The sequence below is a fragment of the Papio anubis genome, chromosome 11, assembly GCF_008728515.1.
Source record: "Papio anubis isolate 15944 chromosome 11, Panubis1.0, whole genome shotgun sequence".
Taxonomy (NCBI): Eukaryota; Metazoa; Chordata; class Mammalia; order Primates; family Cercopithecidae; genus Papio; species Papio anubis.
In genome coordinates, this window is record NC_044986.1 from 8,779,544 (window position 1) to 8,792,106 (window position 12,563).

General features: G+C 56.1%; 1 protein-coding gene across 3 annotated transcripts in view; it reads right to left on the minus strand.

The window, feature by feature from the left end:
- Positions 1 to 12,563, minus strand: part of LHPP (phospholysine phosphohistidine inorganic pyrophosphate phosphatase) — a 150,105-nt gene that overhangs the window by 66,350 nt on the left and 71,192 nt on the right. The window lies entirely within an intron of this gene.

The following is a 12,563-nucleotide window of genomic DNA, read 5'->3' on the forward strand; positions in this document are numbered from 1 at the left end:
TATGTTGCCCAGGCTGGTCTCAAATCCTGTGCTCAAGCAATCCTCCTGCCTTGGCCTCCCAAAGTGTTGGGAATACAGATGTGAGCCACTGTGCCTGGCTATACATTCATCAAACCTTTATGTCCACAACACATTGCTGGAAAATTGTTTTGTGGGGAAAATCAAATTAGATTTTCACTTTAGACTTACTAGTTCCCATTCAGGTCTAACCACAAGAATCACTACTGCCACTTAAAAGTTAATAGATGTCAAGTGTTTTGCCATGCATATATTTATCCCACAATGGAATGTCCCACAGGCTGCCCCCCTTCTCCACTGTCTTGCCAGGTTAGGGAGACTTCAAAGCTACCAAGGCTGCGATCCCACCTTGGCCTGTGAGAAGGCCACAGCAGAAAGAGCTAGCCTCGGTGTCTGGGGACCCAGGCTCCTGTCAAGGCTCTGCCAGACAAGCTGTGTGGCCTTGGGCAAGCCTCAGGGTTCGCTGAGATCAGCCAACCTGTCCCTCAGAGCTCCATTCTCGAAGATCCACCTGCCCGCCCACCAAGGGTCTCTACCTGGGCATCTAACAGGCCTCGGCCAAAGCAGGCCCTGCTCAGTGAGCAGTATCACCTCCAGTGCCCTCCTCCTACCCAGCCGTGCAGGCCAAAGCCAGGAACCCCAGAAAACAGGCCCCAGCCACAGGTGCACAGTGGGGGCCCCAAGGTAGGACGGGGAGCAGCCTGCAGTTCTGAGACCCAACCATCTCAACAGAAGGCCTCTCTGGGGTCCAGGCTGATTGATTACGCACTGCAGACAATAATCAGTGGAGCAAAATCAGGAACTCGGAGGGAGGTGAATGGAGCCCTCCCTTCCCTGGCTGTGGTGGAGCTCCCTGGAGCCCTGGGCAGGGGCTCGGGTGGAAAGAGAGGAGAATGGGGTTAACACCAACCACCCGGCTCACGCAGGAGCCTGACAGTGAACAAACCAGATGATCACGTTCACAGTAGGTAGAGCCAGCATGGGGCCCCCACTCATTTTACCATCACAGAAATGGTTCTGGAGTGGCCCGGGCCCCAAGGGACGCAGTCTCCCCATCTCCAGGGCTGGCTGGATTTTCTGAACTTTTGTGCTTACATAGGTTTTCTGGGTGATCCTGTGGCTTGAAAAGGCTCCCCTTTTCCTCCAGGAACTCCCCCAGAGACAAAGGGCGCTTGCTGACCGGGGAACTCCGAGCACACCCACCCACAGCGAACAGACCCCAGCCCAGGCTCACCAGGCACAGGGGCATCAGGCAGTGGGTAGGAGCCCAGAGGCTGCCCTGCCTGGACAGGGCCACGTGCAGAATTCTAAAGGGACAGTGTGGCCACCCACCTCCACTCACTGTTACAAGCCAGCATCTGAGATTATGCAATACACGTGGACAGCTGATAACCGACACTGAGCACTCAGCAGTTTAGAAGCAAGGAAGTGCTGTATCCCTGGAACGACATCCTGCCAGGGCCCAGGAGGCCCGATGGGCTGGGTCCAGCCTGAGCAGCCCTCCCCCGAACTGTTTCTCCTGGAGGGGTAGGGCCAGCCCTGACCTCCACCAGGCAGCCAGAATTCCTCCGCTTTCAGGCAAGGCTACGGCATCCAGGCCAGGGGCCTCGGGTGCCCAGGGAGAGGCTTTTCACTCACTCAGAGCAGCCCCAGGGAGGCCCCGCGTGGAAAAGACACCCAAGAGACGGGAGACAGAAGCTCACCCTGGACAGTGGGGGCATAGGGTGGGAGAATGAGCTGCAGACTCTTCTAGAACATTTCTTTCTTCCACAAAGCCTGACACTAGTAGATTCACTTGCAGAATCTAAAGTTGAAATATTTATGAGGAATCAGAAAGTTTTAAAACATGAAAAAAGTTTAAGAAAGCAAATTTTTTGTTTGTTTGTAATGAAAGGGGGAAAAAAGGGCAATGGTCTAAACGTCCGTTAACAGGGGACTGCAGGAATGAACTGGAACTCCACACTGAGGACAGGCATGCCGCCGCGACAGCTTGCAGCCATCGGGAAGCACAAGTGACTCAGAAGGGGGTATCTGGGACGTACCATGAAGTGAAATGAGCAAGGTGCAAAGAGGAACAGGACAATCCCATTTCTAAAAACCTAACAGGACAACCTCCTGTGTGTGTGCACGCGTGTGTGTGTGCAGAAAAAGAAGCCTGAAGGGTTAGCAGAGCTAAATCTGGGTGGGAGGCGGGGTAAGGGTGGGAGAGGTACAGAAAACATTAAAACCATAGTAAAAGAGCAGCGTATGTGTGATGTGATGTTCCCTGAAAATGGAGAATACAGAATTCTACCTGTGCCATTTCTGTATCTAAAAATTGATATAAAACAAAGGTGTGCATGTGGACAAACAGCAAGAGAAGCATGACGAGGCAGGGAACATGGATGATGAGGTTGGCAGGTGGGGCACAGAAAGACCTACCTTACCCACCAAGATACAACTGCATGAGGCCGGGCGCGGTGGCTCACGCCTGTCATCCCAGCACTTTGGGAGGCCAAGGCGGGTGGATCACCAGGTCAGGAGATCGAGACCATCCTGGCTAACATGGTGAAACCCTGTCTCTACTAAAAATACAAAAAATTAGCCGGGCATGGTGCCGCACGCCTGTAATCCCAGATACTCGGGAGGCTTAGGCAGGAGGATGGTGTGAACCTGGGAGGTGGAGTTGCGGAGAGCCGAGATCGCGCCACTGTGCTCCAGCCTGGTTGGTTGAGCGAGATTCTGTCTCAAAAAAAAAAAAAAAAAAAAAAAGCCGGGTGCAGTGGCTCACACCTGTAATCCCAGCACTTTGGGAGGCCGAGGTGGGCAGATCACGAGGTCAGGAGATCGAGACCATCCTGGCTAACACGGTGAAACCCTGTCTGTACTGAAAATACAAAAAAATTAGCCGGGCGTGGTGGCGTGCGTCTGTAGTCCCAGTTACTCAGGAGGCTGAGGCAGGAGAATGGCGTGAACCTGGGAGGCAGAGCTTGCAGTGAGCCGAGATCACTCCACTGCACTCCAGCCTGGGCGACAGAACGAGACTTCGTCTCAAAAAAAAAAAAAAAGATACAATTGCATGAGATCATTCAGTGTCTTCTTTAGTTGATAACAGGAGCTCACACGGAAGGGAACAACCCAGGGCCTGGCAGGGGCCTAGCACAGGCCCTTGAGAATACGTGGTGGCTGCTGCACAGCAAAGGGCACAACGTGTACAGACCTGGCACGGCCCTGGCCACAGCAAGTGCTAACAACCCTCCCACCCTGCCCAACAGCAGCCAGGGATGGTCTTGGAGAGGTGGGCGATCCTTAGGGTCTGGGGCGCACCCCTTCCACCCCAGCCTGCAGGCGACTCTGCCTCAAAGACTCTGTGCCCCTGCTGTGTGAAGGGGTCTTGTGCGCTGTGGCAAGGGCCTTCCCACCAGCTTGGCAGATGGAGGGAGGACAGCATCCCGGGGAGCCCCGGGTTCTCATATCACACGCCGGAGACACACATGCCTGGTCAATACCACCCCTCCCACCTCTGCTCTGAGCTCCATCAGTGCCATGACTGTCGCCAGCCACCACTGGACTTAATGACAGCAAAAGCACCGCATTTTTCCCTCACCTGAACTTCCCTGCCTCTTGCAGCAGAATGACAGCGTCGGCCTTTACAGACCCAAATTACGCCTGTGGTTTGTTTGTATTGATTTTGGGAAAGATTAAAAAAATCAAAAACCACAGGAGACACATTTTAAAAGCTCATCTTTATCCTGCAAGCATGCACGCACACTCACATTCGCACTAACACTCCCACCCCCCCACCGACACACCCGCTGGGCCTTTCATGCCCACGTGGAGCTCGGCCCTTCTTCCTGCTACCTGGGAGCAGCTGCCAGCCGCTGACAGCTCAATAAGGCACCTGCATAGTCCTGCCGCTCAGGAGTCTGTCAGGCCTGCCCACACTGCCCCTGCACAAAGCAGCTTCCTGCCCGGGCGCATGGGCTGCCGCGGGCACCGCCGCAGGGCCCCCAGCCCCCCAGAAACAACAATGTGTTTGGATGTGGCAATGACCATTTGGGGAGCTCTGAGCAGGGACCAGGCAGAAGTCTGTGTTATGGGCATGATCTCGTTTCATCCCGGGATGGCCCGGGAGGTTCACACAATACTACACCCCCACTTTCCAGACGAGGAAAGGAATGCTTAGAGAAGCGAGGGACTCGGCCCAGGCCCTGGCATCCAAACTGATTTTTGTCCATCTGGAGGAAGCCGCACACAGGAGTCCTCCTTCACTGCACAGGGGCTGTGGGGCCAGCAGAGGCTGTGGCCCTGTAAGGACAGCTCTGCCGCGGGGGTGGGGCCACCAGGGAGGTGGCAAACAGAGCTCTCTCCTGGAGAAGTTCCTCTTTCACTCAGCTCAAAGCACCCACATCCCTGGGGTGGGGCAGACACAGGGAGACACCCACTGGGAGCCACCATCCTCCCAGGCAAGCCGAGAAAGGAAGCCCAGCCCAGGCCACCCATACGCAGCCCTGAGCACATACGTTCTCGCACTGCAGTGGCCCGCACACTCGACGTGACCGCCTTCCACGTGATGGTATCTGCACTAAGAGGGATGGCCACGCCCTGAGCAGGCCTGCTGGACCCCCACTTCATCGCATCTGCAATCTCATCTAACACTGTGAGGTCCCGTGACGGAGGCATCCTTCTCCCCACTTCAGAGATGAGAATACTGAGGCCCCGCCACTCAGCCGGCCACAGAGCCAAGGCTTGTGCCCAGAGCTCTGCACACACTCTCAGCAGTCCACACAACCTCATGGTGATAAAATACAAACACAGGTGCCAGGCCTCCCGCAGGGTAGGGCTGTTGGCTCACAGGTGGATTCGGGTCCGGTGGTAAATAAAGACAGCTTGGGCTGTGTCAGCTTGGGCACGCCTGCTCCCCTGAGATCCACCCGGGATCTCAATGCCCCCCACACACACTTGTTGGGAGTAGACACTGGAGCCTGCCTGGACGCCCAGCTCCCCAGGTGTCCCAGTCATTGCCATGGCCCCTGCCAGTCTGCTCCTGGCCCCCGGGGACTCTGGGCTGGCAGGCTCACCCACAGCCAAGGAATATTCATTTTGGGGTGCACAGTCCCTTCCACCCCCTCCCAGAGAGGGGAGGCCTTCCACTCCATTCCCCAGAAGACACGAGATGGAAGGGCCCAGCACGACTCTGCATGGGGGCGGACGGAGGCCTCCCCAGTGGGTGATGCCCGGTGAGGCACACACCTGTCTCTCAGATCAGCCCTGGGGAGGCTGCCCCTACCCCCTCCAGCTCTGCTGGGCTCTCAGCATCAGCCATCCCAGGGGCCTCGCAGGGTCACCCCACTGCTGTCACCAGGCTTGGCTGGGAGGCCAGGGTGCAGCAGCTCCGGGAAGGCACAATCACGGTCCCAGGAGGGGAACCAGTGAGATGCCGGCAACTCTCGGTACAATCTTAACTCTAAAACTGCAGTTTATAAATCGTTGCTCTTAGTATGTGTTTTTTTGTTTGTTTGTTTTTTTAAAAAACAGGCCGAACAAAATGCTAACTGTGGTTCCTTTTGGAAGGTGGGATAGTGGATTATTTTCTTTGTGATTTTCTGTATTTTCCAAAGAAGGCATGCATTTCTTATATTATCGGAAAAAATACATTAATTTTTAAAAGAAAAAAATCGAAGGTGCCATCAAAAATGTACAAACTAGAAGGACTAATGGAATCCCAAATAGATAAAGTGGCTTTTCTGTGCACTGCTGTGCTGAGCCCAGACAGGCCCATGGACCCCTCCAGACAGCTGAGAAGCGCAAGATACAGCCCAGCCGCCGCCACCACGGGCAGCTGAACTCCTCACGGCTAGTGGCCCTGGTAACCTAGAAGTCCCATCTCCAGAAAGGCCCTGAGCCCAGAAAAGATTCCCTGCTTCGAGGCCCCAAGGCCCAGCCCTTGTGGGGCTCCCAGACCTCTGCCTTCCCAGTGAGCGCGTCACCGCAGCCACGGCACAGCCACCTGGGCCTGCACGGTCCTCGCTGGAATGATGGCTCTGGGATTGGGCAGACCCCGCACCTGGGCCAACCAGGGGTGTCTAGGGTCTGGAGGACAGGCAGTGTCTACCCTCAGGTTGGCCACAAACTCCTGTCTCTCTGGAGAGTGTGCCCTGCCAACCCCCGTGGGGGCCACACAGGAAGGAGCAGCCAGGGAGGCGGAGTCTGGGAGGACGGAGGCTTGTACTGCCCAGGCTGGAATGGGGGCATTTTCTCTCCTATTCAACCCCTGGACAAGGCCCTGTATCTAACCCCCTGACAGGTACAGCCTGAGGACCTGCTGGGCCCACACCCTGAGATGGGCATGGATGGCAGTGAGGTGCGGCACAGCAGCCCCCACTCCCAGGGCACACACAGTGGCTGCTGCATCCCCACTGTGGCAACAGCCATGGGCAGGCAAGGACCCGGGAGGATGACCATGACGGGGCCTAGATGTGCAGGACCCTCAGCCTCGGTCAGGGAGATGGCTGGACACCACTGGTGAAAGGCAGGCAGGCGCGTCCATAACACCCCATGAACGTGAGGGGAGGCGAGAAGGCAGAGGGGAGAGTAGGAGCAAGGAGGCGATCAGGAAGAGGCAGCAGGGCAGGGTGAGCCCCTGGAAGGAGGCAGGGAAGTGGGCTTCTGGGAAAAATGGGCCTCCAGCCTGGCTGGGCCCCAGGGTGCAGGGTGCTGGGATGCAGCCCAGGGTCTTCCAGTAACTGCCCCCTCCCCCAGGCTGGCACTGGCCTGCCCCTCTCTCTGGTCCCCACCTGGGGGTCCAGGAGAGCTGCAGGCTGAGTGAAGCAGGAGAAGCTCTGACACAGGAGGCGGCTCCATTCCCCCAGCACCCTCTCCAGTCCCAGGGAGACCCTGGACCTGAGCACACAGGCTGGAAACAGACTGCCAGGGCCCAAGTCCTGCCTGCAGGCTGCGTCCCCTCAGGTGGGTCCCCTAACCTCTCTGTGCCCTCATCTGTAGGTGGAGATGGATTCGTACCTCTCTGGCTATTGTGCAGGTATCTGTAAACATGTAAGTGCTGGATAACTTCAAGGTCAGTAAACAAGTAAGTGAAGTCGTCTGGTGGCTGAGTCCCACAGCCTGGGGTCACAGTGTGATCCGTGCAAGCCACATGCCCACCAGAGCCACTGAAGGCATCTGCGTTCCATGCTGGCCCAAACACTAGCCCCAGGCCCCAGACTACCCCAGGTGAGGGTCAGCTCTAACTGCAGTCCCAGGCATAGTGGAAAGGTCACAGGGGCAAATGCAGGATGGGGCCTTTGGTGAGGCAGCCACCAAGTCTGCAGGGGCTTCCAACTCCAGGAGCCTCAGCTGGAGAGGTGTCTCAGGAGAGACCCCTCAAAGCCCCCTCCTGCTGTCCATTTCATGTCTGGACAGGGACAGAGGGTGGGCACAGGGCATTCTGCCAATGAGCAGATGTCAGCATCTCCCCAGGGCCTTGGGAAGGCAGCACCCCTGCAGTGGGGAAGTAGGGTGAATGTAAGGTCACCCCATCTGGGCCGGGGCCTGGCCCACCCAAACCACCCCACTCTGATCTCCAGCATTGCAAATGTGTGCAAATACTATTAGAGCCCCCCGATGCCCAGTGTGTCCTAGGAAGCCCTCGTAGCTTGTACTGAGGGATGATGTCAGGGGAACTCCCACCCACAGAAGCCCTCCAGGGCCTCAGTGCCCCCTCGACTGTCCAAGGCATTTCCCTAGCAACACACTGTCCCCACGGGTGGTCACAGGCTCACGTGGGAGTCCTGCAGACAGGCATGAGACTTTTGAGCCTTAGCCTGCCATTCGAGATATGCTAGGGACACGGTCCAGGTGGACTTCCTCAGGGTGGCCATGGGCCGCGCCTCCGTTAGGTCTGGTGCTAGCAGAGGCTGGTTCTTCCGCCAACTCTAAGCTCAGGAATTGCATCCCATGTGGCCACTCTGAGCCACAGGCAATGTTCTTGCAAGGTAGAGAGCTCCTTCCTGGGTTCTCTCCACAACGAACGCTCTCCACACAGCAGCCCTCGATAAAAGTCAGCCTCCCTTTGATGAAGTTTGCCTCCAGCCCAAATTGTCTATCCTGGCACTGCAGGCTGGATGGGTCAGCTGTCTCCCCCGAGCACAGTGTGCAGGGGTGGCGGCCCACCTCCAGGCTGCCTCTCGGTGACTCTCCGTTCTGGATGGCTCAGAAGACATCGCACTCCAGGACTCAGGCACACTGCGTAGGTATGGCAGGCTCGCACCCGGCCATCCCAGGGCCCAGGGCCACTTCGTGATTTGGGGGGCCCTTTCCTCCATTAAAAAAGTGGTTAAATAATTTAATAGATTTTTGAAAATATTATTTCTAAAGTGAGAGAAAACATTAAAACATTTTCTTTGGCCCTAAATGTTCCAGAGACTTTTTTCTTCTAATTTTAAAAGAAATTTAAACATTTTCATGAGCCCCTAAAGGCATCGTGTGTCCAGAGCCTGCTAGAGAAATGAGCCCAGGTTCCTCTGGTTCCAACTCCTGGGAGATCTGGAGCCTAGACCTAGGGCCAGCACTTAGGAGGACTCTGCCCCTGGCCTTGGTGGCCACCTCGGTGCAGCCTTTGGGGTCCCGGGGCCGCTGCAGGGCCAGCTGGAGAAGATGCTCTTTCTCTCTGTGGCCGTTGGAACCCTGCCTGTGAGTCAAACCACGGAGCACCATGAACCCCAAGCCGTGTTCCAGGCAGCCAAAGTGCAGGGGGTGTGCAAGGCCACCCCGAGCAGCCCCAAATCCCCAGCAAAAATGTCACTCAAACTGCAAAGGCAAACGAAGCTTAAGGGAGCAGACCAGCGGGGCCAGGAACACGAGACTGTGCTGTGCCGCAGAGTGAACGGCACTCGGGAAAAAGGGGACTGGTGGGCGAGCGGCTCCAGGCAGTGGTGAAAAGGCTCCGTCCTGCACAGCCCACCTGGCCACGAAGCGGGAGGAAAGAGGCTGGGTCCCGGGCCGCAAGGCCCTGCTGCCCCCTGGTGGGAACCCACAGCCATGTGGACCTGGAGGGACAGGGAGGGGCTATGTGCCTGGGCTGCAGGGCCCTGCCTGGGTGAGGAGCCCTCCCTGTTTCTGGAGGCCACAGCACAAGGCACACCTGCTCACCCACCCACAGCACCTCCACCGAGGTGCACAGACACAGCAACAGCACGACGCTGCAGGACCAGCTGGGCCAGGGCACCTGGGGCAAAGCCCTCCCCTCCCCACGGTTATCTGGGGACCCAAGTTTCCCCAAATAATCATACTGATGAGAACACCAAGAAAATGAGCAGAAGCTGGTAACTGCTGAACCCTTGCTGTGTGCCAGGAAGTGCGGCGAGTGCTTTCGGCAGGATATCTCATTCTGGTCTCCCCAGTGCTATGTTGTAGGTACTCTTATTATGTCTAGTTTACTTTATTTTTTTGAGACATGGTCTCGCTCTGTTGCCCAAGCTGGAGTGCAGTGGTGCAATCTCAGCTCAATACAGCCTCAACCTCCTGGGCTCAAACAATCCTCCCACCTCAGCCTCTTGGGTAGCTGGGACTACAGGTGTGTGCCACCATGCCTGGCTAATTTTTTTTTTTTTTTTTTTCCCGAGACAGGGTTTTGCTCTGTCACCGAGACTGGAGTGCAGTGACACGATCTCAGCTCACTGCAACCTCTACCTCCCAGATTCAAGTGATTCTCCTGCCTCAGCCACCCGACTGGCTGGGATTACAGGCGTGAGCCACCACGCCCGGCTAATTTTTATATTTTTAGTAGAGGCGGTCTTGAACTTCTGGCCTCAAGTGATCCGCTCTCCTTAGCCTCCCAAAGCGCTCAGATTACAGGCATGAGGCACCATGCCTGGCCAAATTTTTGTACTTTCAGTAGAGACGGGGTTTCACCACGTTGCCCAGGCTGGCCTCGAACTCCTGGGCTCAAGCAAGCTGCCAGCCTTGGCTTCCCAAAGTGCTGGGATTATAGGAATGGGCCACCTCACCCGGCCACCTTCGTCTATTTTAAAGATAAGGAAACTGAGGCCCAAAGTGCCCTGAGCAGGACGTGGCCTTGGGCACTCGAGCAGCTACAGAGCTGCGCTTGTCTTAAAGATATACCATTGCCTCCCCTTAAGCTTTCCAGGTCCACACCCTGGAGAACTCAGGATGAGGGGAGTCATTTTGGTTTCCTGATGGCAGATGAGCCACAAGAAAAACTTGGGGGTCCTCTGGTACGCCTCAGGACATCCCAGCTTTCCTCAAATCATCCGAGTCTCTCAAGAAGAGGCCCTGAGTAGCCACTCTCCACTAGAAGCCCATCTGCCAACGTTGCTGCAAGCTTATTCGCTGATCCCTTGAGGCTGAACTAAAAATAATTCAACCCCTCCAATATTTAGAGAAATGAAGGGCCTTGAAACGTCAGGGAGGCAGCACAAATCCCAGGAAGTGCTTCCCTCCTCCGCCACGCCACGGCTGCAGGAGCTGAGTGGCTGTGAGAGCCTGCGCCGGTCAGCAAACCCAGGCTCTGAGGACCACAAGCGTCCAAGCAGTTATGACCTCTGGGCAAGTCAGAAACCACTTTGGGTCTCATTTTCTGTAAAACGGGATGGGAGAGAAGGAGCTAGTTAATTCCCAGGATTCTCACAGGCAAGCGAGTCTCGGAACAAATGGACTATCTGGCAACACAACTTGGCCCTCCGTCTCTTCCGGGTCTCGGCAGCACACTCCCCACAGCAGCTGCACGGCCCAGGGCAGCGGTGCGTGGCCCCTGTGTATGGGGCCACAGCGGGCAGGGGGTCCACCCCACCACTCGGGGGAGGGAGGCCTGTCCACGGTCTCCCCTCCGGCAGGCACAAGGTGGAACAGCTCAGAACAAACAGCCAGCTGCTCCTGTGAAGCCACCGGAGTGGGCAGTAGAGACGCTCCGCAGCACCGAAGCCTCCCTTCCTCATGCAAAACATCCCAAGGGGCTGAGAGAAGCCACCCAGGAGACCTCACTGCCAGGAAGCGGAAAGGCAGCAGCAAGGCTGGGAGTTGCTCAGGCCCAGGGAGGCTTACAGACCCCAGGGAGAGTGACTGTGGGTGGGGAGGGTGCTCAGCAGGCTTCTGAAGCCCCGCATGGTGACCCTGCATGGTAAGACTCGCATGGTGACCCTGCATGGTGACCCCGCATGGTGAGGACTAGGCCAGGCATGGCGGTTCATGCCAAGCTAATTCTAGCACTTGGGGAGCCCAAGGTGGGAGAATCACTTGAGGCCAGGAGTTCGAGACCAGCTTGGGCAACATAGCAACACCTTTGTCTCTACAAAAAACCATTTTTTTTAATTAGCCAGGCATTGTCGCATGTGCCCATAGTGCCAGCTACTTGGGAGGCTAAGATGGGAGAATCTCATCAGAGGTCGAGGCTGCAGTGAGCTGTGATTATACCACTGCACTCCAGCCTGGGTGACAGAGCAAGACCATGTCTTAAAAATAAAATAAAACCAGACGGGCACAGTGGCTCAAGCCTGTAATCCCAGCACTTTGGGAGGCCGAGGCGAGTGGATCACAAGGTCAGGAGATCGAGACCATCCTGGCTAACATGGTGAAACCCCCGTCTCTACTAAAAATACAAAAAGAAATTAGCCGGGCGTGGTGGTAGGTGCCTGTAGTCCCAGCTATTCTGGAGACTGAGGCAGGAGAATGGTGTGACAGGAGGTGGAGCTTGCAGTGAGCTGAGATTACGCCACTGCACTCAAGCCTGGGCGACAGAGCAAGACTCCGTCTCAAAAAAAATAAATAAATAAAAATAAAAATAAAAATAAAACCAAACCACAGGACGAATTTAAAACTGTGTGGAAAGAAATGGAACCAACAGTATCCACCGCACGTGGCAGAGTGGTTCAGAGCATAGATGACGGAGTTCGACTCCCAGGGTTCAAAGGCTATGTGACCTCAGGCAAGTTACTTGACCTCTGTGCAAAGTGAGGACGATGCCAATTCTGTCTCATACAAGCTCATGGAACAGTTTCTGGTGGAGTGGGTCCTGTGTCTGTCGCTGTTGCAATCGGTGTTTTCCCAACAACCTTAGAAGAAGATGTGTTGCCACCACCACCCACAGTGGCAATGCTGAGGCACAGAGAAGTTAAGTAACCAGCTATGGCCAATCGAACGAGGTTTCACCCCCAGGCCGCAGCCCGGGTGCCTGAGTGCTGTAACAACAGGCGCCGAGGACCCGGGAGGGAATGCTTCCCATGGAGAACTCTTTCAGGTGGTGTCCAGGACACCTGAGAAAATGCCAGATTCCATCCCTCTTTCTTTCCCTTTTCTTTCCAGGCCTAGAACTACTTGTAAGGCATCATTGCTACTTTATACAGTCAAGTCAACAAGATCTTCCCAACCTTGTGTCAGCCAAAGGCACACCACCAACAGCGCCAGCCTGGGGCCCAAAGCCACACCACCGACAGCGCCAGCCTGGGGAGAGCCCCCTTTGCCACAGCAGTGCCCCAGCCTGAAGCCCCGAGAGCACTCAGGAACCTGCCAGGCACTGGGCGGGAAGGACGGGCGCTTACGGCGGCCTCGCC